Below are 10453 nucleotides of genomic sequence, written 5' to 3'. Positions count from 1 at the left end.
GTGAGGCTCCAGGGCTCTTAAAATAGTGGTGAGAAAGGACTCGACATCCTGGCCAGATTTCCATAACCAAGGCTGGATCTGCAGCCCCCTCCATCCCATTTGTCCATCCCAATGGGAATATACAGCTCCTGTAAGAGGTCAGCCAGGAACTGCCCAGCTCCAGCTGGGAGACCAGGGATGACCCAGTTCCCAGCCAGACTGTGCAAGCATAGCCAGGATTTTAGCAGCATTTTAGGAGGGTTCTTAATTTCTTGTAGAGGCAAGGAAGAGGAGAGCACAGATTTGTCCACAGAAAATGTTACTGACCTTTTTTTTTTTAATAAAGAAAAGCAGAAGAGGGAAAGAAGTGCACATCTTTGGAAGACATCTGTGGAAGACATCTGTGGAAGAGATTGTTTGTCTTAAGACCAAATCAGTTCCTTGCAAATGTCCAGATCATCTGGGAATATTCATTGGTTTGTGTTGGGCATCGACTGCAGCAGAACGAGTTCCATGAGTAAAGAAAATCCACAGTGTACATTCCAAACCTGGAGGAAGCAGTGATGATGCAGGGAGGAAAAGCTGGATGGCTGCATCCTTGTGGGTTTAAGGAAGTTAATTCTTCTTTTCCTGTACACCAGTCAATAAAACCAGCTTCTTCCACTGGTCCTAGAAAACCTCCTGAGATGGCATTTAACAATTCCATTTCCACATGTCTTATCCGTGATGTGCTTCCCTTTCATTTTTGGCATTAAACTATATTGTGTTTCCCAGCACTGATGGAATTAGAGGTTATTTATGCCATAACATGGCTTCACAAAAGATGAGAGAAAATAGAGATTGCTTTATACAATAGTCTGGATTAGCAGATTAAGTGAGCTGGTTAATGAAAAGGTTTGTAGATTAAATTCTTATGTAGCCTACTCTCAAAAGGTGAATTATCTTTCAAAATATATTTTGCCTATAATTGTTCTGACATTATTTACCTGTATCCCTCCCCTTAGATTATACCTGTCCAGTATCAGATAAATTAGAATTTGCAAAGACTGTTCCCTAAAATAAGGTGGGGCAGAAGGGACTAGAGGTATCAAGAGTGTCTGAAATCACACAATGTAGCCAGGAAAAAAATACTGATATGTCAAAGAAATTACATTAATATTAAACATTTACATCAAGAGCTGTGTGGTCAATAAAAGGAAGAGAAAGCTGAGTTGGTCCAGTTGCTGGGAACTTTTCCAGTTACCAGTGAGAAATATTTGCTAGAGGATTGATTCTCTTCCTGTTTAAGATTGCCAGACTATATTGGAAATGGATAGAAATAGCCTGAAACCATAACATTTCTCTTATTCTTTGCCCAAGACTATATTAGGACAAGCTTTGATTTGCACCAGCTGGTCCCAGTCCTGGTGTGCAGAGGTGGGCTGGGAAATGGCAAAGCCAGGCCAGCCACGAGCTGGAGCTGAGGAGCTGGAAGGGAAGGGCTGTAGGAATTGGTGACCCCCTGTGACAGCAGCTCCAGCCTTCCTATCTGCAAACCCAGCTCCCACTGGAGCGGGACCGGCACAGCTGGAGTGACTGAACAGGGAGAATCCATCAGTGACTGAACAGGGAGAGTCCATCAGTGACTGAACAGGGAGAGTCCATCAGTGACTGAATCAGAATCCATCAGTGACTGAATCAGAATCCATCAGTGACTGAACAGGGAGAGTCCATCAGTGACTGAATCAGAATCCATCAGTGACTGAATCAGAATCCATCAGAAACTGATGATCCTGATGATCACAGAATTGGGCAAAAGCCCAAAGGAGGGAAGGCTCTGAGGGAGCCTGGGCCAGGTTGTGTTCAGGTACCACCAGGAATGCCACTGCTCCCAGCACAACACCCGGGTTGCTTTCGTGAAAAGTCTCTACTTAGATTTTCACAGGGCCACAAATTAATCAAGATGTCCCATGAATTCCCCCACAAATTAGAACCAGGAAGAAGACCCTGAATGGCCCTGCAGTCGATGCCACATCTGGAGGAGAACATAATCAAGCTGACTATACCCCCAGTGCATTTTCTTTTCAGGTGAGTTCCATTTGGAAGCCAGCAATAAAAGCTTCTGAACAGGGAGATGGGAAGATTGGTGGATTTGGGGGGGAGGCAGAGTGGGTTTGGCCTTTACTATTTTGGTGTTGATTTTTTCCACCTCCTTTTTATGTTACGTGTGTCATTTTTGGGGGCCTGGTGCCAGATTTCTTATTTCCTGAGAGGCTGCAGCTTCTTAAAGGCAGCAGCTGCTGCAGCTGCATTAGAGGGGATTTGGAGCTGCTCTCTGCTCAGGTAGGACAGAGCTGAGTCTGTTCCTCAAGTCAAATCCTGTCCACTTCCTTTCCAATTCCTGCCTCTTTTTCCCCAATCCTTTAGTGATGCTGCATGTTGTAAAAAAAGATACCATTTCTTGGTTATTCCAGAATTTGTCTTGCTCTGGATTTTATGTTTTCCTTTTCAGCTGTCAACGTAGAGGAGATTTTGGTGAAGGCTCAAAGTTATTGTGTGATTAGAAGGAACATGATTCATGTGTACCATATTTCTGAAGTCAATATTCTGGAGGAAAGCTGACTATTTTAATGGCTAAATCATCCCTTGAACAAGCTGCTGAAAATATCTGTCGTTACCTCATAATTTAGAGACATCTATAAAGATAGGTGCTTATATATCTCAATATATATATTATATCTTGAACTGGTGCTGCAAACACCAAGGATTTCTTCTTGCAATACCTGGAAATCACTTTGTTTAAAAGGAATCTCACAATCTTTTAAAAATATATTTAATAGGTCTTCACAGATACAGGTTTGTACCCACAGATCTCGATGTGACATTTCCTGTTTGCCAGGAATTTATCTTTTGTAGGAATTTTTTTTTTCCCAAATAACAACCTGACTTGTTTTAGATTGATGCACCAAATTTGTGTGTGATAATTATCACTAACACAAATAAGAGGAGAAATATATTTCTGTGTTATCCATACAAAGCCACACAAAGCTCAGGTTGATGCTGCACTGATGCTCAGAATCTTTTAATTTAAAATCCATACTGTTTTTTGTAGAATATTTCCTTTTTTGTAGTAGCTTTTTTACCTTCTGAGCCATTCTCAATTAAACTTTTATTATTCAGTCATAAAATTTCCAAGTAGAATTTTTTATATCTTTAAAATACAAGGAGCTGATTTGCCAAGACCCTTGGATTGATGGGCATTGCTTAAACTGCCAAAGAAGAAACAAAATTCAAAATTATGGTTTCCCACCAGTGTTTATAGTCACTGTTTAACTCTCAGTTTTATAAGGAAAAATTGTCATCTGCTGTTTTATCTTTGTGCTCACTGAGACTGGAGTGTTTCCAATATGCAACATATATGGACCACTAGTTTTATTTATTTCATATTAGGAGGGGATGGTAATAAAGTCGAGCTCTAATGCAGCCCTGAAATACAAAAAGCACCTCTTTAAAGCTCTAATAAAAAAAATATTTGGGGTTTTTTGGACTTCCTTTTTTTTTTCATTTTCTCAATTATACTTAATTTAGAACATGACGAAACAGGAGATAACACAGCTCGTTTTTAAAAGTGACTGTGGTTCACCAACTGAACTCCCTTCAAGCCCTCTGCTAATGAAAGTTGGCTTTTCCTGGGAGGGGAAGTGCAGGAATGACATTTGTGAAGCTCCTCAGGTATTTATGAGAAGATAAAAATCCTCCCCATAACCACAGGTGTTTTTAATATTTGGGGGGAAATTCCACTGAATGAGTTTTGGGAGTGTTTCAGTAACTGTGTTTCTCTGTAATTGCCACAAATATCTGATGCAAAACCTATTCCAGCTCCTGTGAAAATGGCAGTTCTCTGCTGATGTTATTTCATGACCAAAGTGTCTGGTTCTAGGAGATTATTTTAAAGAATCCAAACTCAGCAAGTGCCACGCTCATGCAAATTGTGATTATGGTTCTCTTTATCCTTAAAAATGTAATAATCCACAAAGTATATATATATTAATATATATATATTATATTTATATCTATATTTATATATACACATAAAGTGTATACACACACATACAGATCCCTGCCAGCTGGCTGTTTACAGGAAGTTTTGAGTTATTAAAATAACACTTGTAACATTCTGATTTAAAGTATTTGTTGAAAAGCTTTTCTCAAAGAATTAAAGTATAATTTAACCACACTTTCTGTTTCATGTAAAGTCCACTGAGTTGTTTTAATCTACTATTGTTTTAATCTACTTTCCTGGCTCCCATATACTTATTAAATTTTTTCCTTATTCAATCTTGCTTTCAGTTTCCAAAATGCCAGATAAGTTTTACGCTGTTAGTTTCGTGTTTCAAATGCCGTATTTTCCTTTAATATATGAAATTGATTTTTCACAGTGCATTTCAACATTCCTCAGGCTGAAAAGACACAAGCTACACTTAAAAGGAGAGCTTTTTCAGGTTAAATTGTCCCTCCCTCCTTCCATGTTCTGTGGGCAGAAAAATAACCTGAGCTTTACGTGGCTGACGAAAGCACATCGTAATTTTTGCTTGGGTTTCATTAGTTTTTAGAAAATCTGGCCAAAGTTTGAAACTTCAAATTGATTTGTGAACGAAATAAAAATATGTATGTGTGTTGAGTAATACATCTGGGGGGGGGGGAACTCAAAACCAAAACAACCAAATTGCAATTCAGATTGTCCTTGCCTGATTAGCAATGTTGGATTTTATAGATTTTCGGTGAGTCTGAAGAAATAAAGCCCTTGCTGGCAGAGAAACCTGTTTCAGCTGCTGGATAAAAAAAAAGAAAAAGCATCTTAAAGAAAGTCTTGATGAATAAAAAACTTCCAGGGACAGATTTTACAGAAGTCACAAACCTCCCCAATCTGACATTTAACTAATTACTGACAAAAAGGATTCTCACTTCCCTGTCCAAAATGGAAACTTTAAATGTATTTCCTTCAGAAAGAATCTTAAATAAATACTACTTTGTTTTTAATAACTCGAAAATGAAATCCTTGCATGTTTAGCACAGTCACCTCTGTTACCGTAACGGGGTTTGTGTTTCGAATGCCCACGTGCTGCAAGAGCTTGAGGTCATTTTTGGAATCTCCCAGATCCCTTTTTTTAAGACTCTGAGCCCCACAGCTCCCTTGACTTCTCGCTGCCATGCTGCCAATCCTCCCCAGGGGGGTTGTGGACGGAGTTTTCCACGTGGGAGCTCAGCTCAGGAAATCCAGGGAGTGAATCACGGTCCGTGTCCTGCACAACCTGACTCGTGTGCTTGCCCTTGCACACTCCAGGTGGGATAATTGGCTGCAATAATATGTTGTGTGGCACTTCAACGAGGATTTTTATTCATAATTAGTATTAAAATATAACGTTTTTTATAAATCTAAAAATTATTTGTAAGCCATTTTAATGATTTCATTGTTGAAACAAGTGAAACCATTTTTTTCCTGATCTAGGTTTGCTCCCAACCTGTTCGTGGGCACGAGCCCATCCTGACTTGCCCTGTCCCCATCCCACAGTCAGGGCAAATGTTTGGCCCAGAGTTGGGATTTTGTCCTTGTTTCAGATTAACACTTAAGAAACAAGCTTAAGGTTTTGCCAGTACAGTCCAATGAGCAAAATCTGTTCAAATTATTTTATCCAAGAATCCACTACAGCATTCGTTGAAAACAGGAGCAAGATTTTCTTCAGACCTGCAGAATAAGCCTGTAAAGTTTGCCAACTGTGAAAATAAAAGACAAAAAAAAGGACAGAAATGTATTAATTGTCAGACTCAGAATCTGGGAACCCTTTGGAAATTTATAGCTGTGCTTCTATTTAAATATGACATTAAAACTTTTCAGTCTAAAGCTTCGGGGAAAGAACTAGAGGGGAAATATTACAGCAACATCTTTAACAAATTACTCAAATTCACTGCAAACTATATTTTGTGGAGACCAAATTCCCTGGCAGGCTTGGAAAAAAGGAAGGGGATGGCAATGTCAAAATATCACACTGCTAGGAAAAATGGTGCCTTTCAACATTTCTTTAATGCTCTGCATTGGCTCTTTCACTCTGTGTGTACCTTAAACAGAAGTGTTGAAGAGTTGAGGCAGCAGAAGGGGAAGCCTGGACAGATCCATTGAGCTAAAATTCCTCCTGCAATTTGCCTTACCACATATTGATTTATTTTTCCATTTTTCCCAGAGAAATATAAATCCTATATTTCTCATAATTCTAGGAAAGGGTTTGTGGGACAAAGGCATTGAAAAATTTTAGTTTTTTGTTTTGGTGTCCAACAGGAATTACAAGTTTCTCTTGAATGTCTACTGTGGTCTATTTTTCTCACGAGTTTAAACAGGCATTCTTGCAAAAAGGGTTTGCTGCAAACCTGGTCACAAAGCCTTGATCCCAGCAGTTTCTGAGGGACAGGATCTGCCTGCAGCTCCTTTTGGGAAGGAAAGACAACTGCTAAAAACACAAACCCAATTTGTGTGCCAGTAAAACTTCCAAGACTTATGATTTGGGGGGCTGTTATTCAGTAAAATGAAGATGTGCTGGTGACTGATGACCATGAGATTAGTTCAGCTGGTTAAAACTTGGTGCTAAAAATGCCAATCCTGTGTAGGGGCCATTCACTTAAGAGCTGGACTGGATGTTCACTGTGGGTCCCTTCCAACCCAGAATATTCTGTGATTCTGCGCTGACAGGACAAGAACATTACACCTCACAAAAATTAGGTACCCAAAGGACACAGTTAAAAGTGTCTGCACTAACCCCCAACTTTGCTCCTGGCCCATTTAAAATTAGATCTTGGGCACCGTGACAGCTGTGGGGTTTGATGAGCCTCCAGGAGGTTAAACAGGAGCTTTCTCTTCTTTGTTTTTAAAGAAGACCTTTAGAGGTGCCCAGTTTAATCCAGTAGAGAAATTCGAACAGCTCAAACCACACCTCGAGTCTCCCGTGCTTTGCTACAAGGAATCCTCTCAGTTCTAAATACTGACAGTTTATCTGCCCCAAACAGCAAAGCCAGAGTAACAAATCCTGGCCTTTGGTTTAGCCCTGGTGCAGTTTGGCATCTTTGCCTAAATTAAATTGGTCCACATTGACACCACTGTGAACCCAAGGATCAACCACGATGACCTCAATGCATCCACACCACAGAAAAGGGCTGATTCTCCAGAGCTGTCCAGGAGTCCTCTCCCATTCTAAGCTAAATCTGTGCTCTAGACAAAGACTCAAACACACTCAGCAGATTTTAGCTGGTGGCTGAGCTCTACAGCCAGCTCTGCTCCACCACTGCTTGTTGGATCAATCCTGGTCACAGGAATGTGCCCAGCCATGAACAAGGGGAGTGCAGTCGCAGTTTGTTTGCCCTGGAAATTTTCTGTGCATTACACTGGTAGAAGGGCACATGAGGATCCAAACACACACTCTGAACAGACAGAAAGGTTTGCTGGTTTGTCCCTAGTCTTGATATTTTCTGCTGGAGGAAATGCATCCTTCCTCTGGCATGTCCCAGGCCAGGCACTGCAGAGAAGAGATTGTTCTGAACAGGCTGTGAGCTGCTCAGAAGCTGGTTTAGAGTGTAAGACAAACTCAGTGAGATGCATCCTTAGGCAACACCACAGAAATCACCCCTGATTTTTAGCTGTTGAAACAGAACAAAAAAGGGTCAGTGTAACACAAACTGTCTCACAGCCTGTGAAAAACCACTTCTGAGCACTGTTTAAAACAAACCTTTCGGCTGAAAAAGCCGCAGAGGGTGATTTCCTGAGGATGGGAGCCCAGATTTCTGGCTTGGGATGGGAACAGAGGTGACGTGTCTGCCGTGTGCAGTGGGACACACACTTGGACACAGGGCAGAGGTATCATTTTTAGACACCATGAACAGCTTCTTGGGGCTCAACCAGGCAGCCAAGGAGCAGAGGGATGGAGCTCTGGATGTTGCCCTGGAGCAGCTGGTCAGACAGTTCAGTTACAGAGCAGCTGGATGTGATTTTCCTCAGGATTCCTGTGGAGTAAAACACAGGAGGAATGATTATGGAGCAAAAAAAACCCATCACAGCACTGCACTGAATAAAAAACTTACTAAATGTCTTACATAACTTATAAAATAACTAATAAAAGTTATTAAAGTCTCAAGTAGATCAAACACTCAGATAAGAGCAGAGAGAGCTCTTGCCCTGGAAATCTAAAAATGTTAAGGCATCAACAGGAGAGATAAAGATCTGTTGTTGATACACCACAGATTTATTATTTTACTTAAATGCATCTTTCAGCAGTGCCTTTATGAAGGCACTTAAACATACTGAGCTGACACAGGACAAGAATTAAGTCCAAGACTGGTTTTGTACCAACAGTTGTTTAAAGGCTAGGGAAGAATGGATGTTTTCCAGAAAGGAAAGAAGTCCAAAAGGACTCACAGGATGCTCATAGTTGCCAAATGTTATCCAGTTCTTTTCCAGGATCCTTAAGACAGTTTTTGACAGAGTTATTCAGACCAACCATGCAGAAAGCATCAGGAGGTCCTGCAACAAAGCCTGGACAATAAAATTTCGACAATGCAAAGACATGCCAAGAAGGCAAGAACCGGAGTCCTTGATGACTCCTTGATGAGCACTTTGCAGAGGAGTTGTCAGAGTGATTTTCCAAATCAATTCTTATCATTGAAAAAATGCAGTTAACACACTGGGGGAGATACTGGAGAGGGAGGCAGAGGACAGACACCACTGCATTAACCAGCGATGCACCTCTGCAATTCTACCTGCAGTTATGAATGGTAAAATAATCCAGAGAGAGACAAAAAGGATAATCCCAACTGAGGAACCATTTCCCATCCAAATAAATCCATGTAACACTGGCTCTCAGAAGACATGACTGAAGAAGGTGCATGTGAAGTACCTGTAAAACAACCAACAGTGCAGAGAGGAAACGACTGTTCAACGTTCATTGAATTCCAGAATTAAACTCCATTTCCAGGCAACTGATTTAGTAAAATATATTCAAAACATATAAAGAAGACTTCAATGTCTTACAAAAAGTGCCCTTTCTGTTATAAGTGCATCACATTTTAGTTCTGAGAACAGAAGGGTTTTTATAGCCAACTATTTCATTACTGTTCTTGCTGAATACGTATCCAGTGTTTGTTTTGACACAAACCAGACCTCTGCTGGCATGGTATTTCCAACAGGGGTGGAACAGAGTCCTGCAGATCCCTGACACACAATAGTGGTCACATCTACAGCCAGATGTTCAGACACAAACCCTCGGCTTGCTTCACTAAATCCCACTTTCATTTGAATTCAGTAAATTAGTAAATTTTTAAAGCAATACAACTTTTTATCCCCCAGCCACATACTGTTGAGCCAATATTGTTAACAGTTGGATTCAATGGTCTTAGAGGTCTTTTCCAACGTTAATGACTCTCTGGTTTTATTAAAAGCAAGCACAGGTTCTGTGGTTATTGGCAGAGACACAGGAGGCAGATTCCAGTTTGAACTTCCTTGCCAGTTCATGGTGTAGCCCAACAGGAATGCTGAATGCCATTCCTGGGATTCATTCATGGATCCTTCCCTTCTCTCCAGCTCCTTTGAGGACCCCCAGCAGTCAGAGCCAGCAGGGCAGCTTGGAGAGGCACAGACACCCCTGAACTGCAGTTGCCCAGCACTGACACAAGTTTTAACTCCCCAGGATGTGCTGGGGTGAACTGCTACCAGCACCAGGACTTTGTTTCAAGACTCAGTGTTATTTCCAACAGAACTTCTGCTTTTTTCCACTTATTAGTTCTTTTCTAGATGCACAAACCTTCACAGGTCAGTTGTCCCCTGTTACCCATTCATTCCCCTCCATGACAGAGGAGAGGCTCCTTGGGCAGCAACATCAACCAGTAGGACATCATTTGGGATTTTTCCAGTTGACTTGAATCAACTTCCAGTTCACACTGCTTTGAATAAGTTGTTGATTTTCTCTCCTTTCTTGAAAGGAAGAAATTTTGTTAATTCTTACAATGCAATGCAATTAAAGGGAAAAACACATTAATTTCAAAGCTCAAATCCTGTCATTATTAGCACTTTCTTTCAAAATATTTAAGTTGAATAAACAGAGCATTTCAAGATGAATATTTTGAAATAGTCCTTGCCAGCTGTATCCAGTGGCAAGACAGTGATTACACCAGAAACTTGTACATCTGCATTTCCTTCAGAGGGTACGAGTTGTCTGCTGCTGTAGTGGGCTCAGAGCTGCAGAAATTGTAGCTCCCAACCATTCCGAACTCACTTCTCAGCAATCCAAACCCCAGGATGTGGGGGGCTGGCTGCAGGGCCAGGAGGATCTTTGTCCATTTCTCCCTCCATCCTACCTGTTGCCAAAATTAAGTTTACCAAGATTAGAGGGTGAAGCCTTGTGTCCTTTACTGTGACCTGTCTATAGATTATCATTTACTTGAAGGAAGTTATTGAAGT

General features: G+C 40.9%; 1 long non-coding RNA gene across 1 annotated transcript; it reads right to left on the bottom strand.

The window, feature by feature from the left end:
• Window positions 1-5240: 5240 nt before the first annotated feature.
• Window positions 5241-10431, bottom strand: LOC120324228. Its single transcript, XR_005565360.1, has 3 exons — window positions 8758-10431; window positions 7731-8004; window positions 5241-7641 (listed from the first exon to the last, which is right to left on the bottom strand). It is a non-coding gene; the product is annotated as an uncharacterized LOC120324228 (long non-coding RNA).
• Window positions 10432-10453: the final 22 nt, after the last annotated feature.

Source organism: Pipra filicauda, unplaced genomic scaffold, assembly GCF_003945595.2.
Source record: "Pipra filicauda isolate LSUMZ 115617 unplaced genomic scaffold, ASM394559v2 scaffold464_size512166_pilon, whole genome shotgun sequence".
Lineage (NCBI taxonomy): Eukaryota > Metazoa > Chordata > Aves > Passeriformes > Pipridae > Pipra > Pipra filicauda.
The sequence above is the reverse complement of the archived record's forward strand: the minus strand, read 5'-3'. Positions and strand labels throughout refer to the sequence as shown.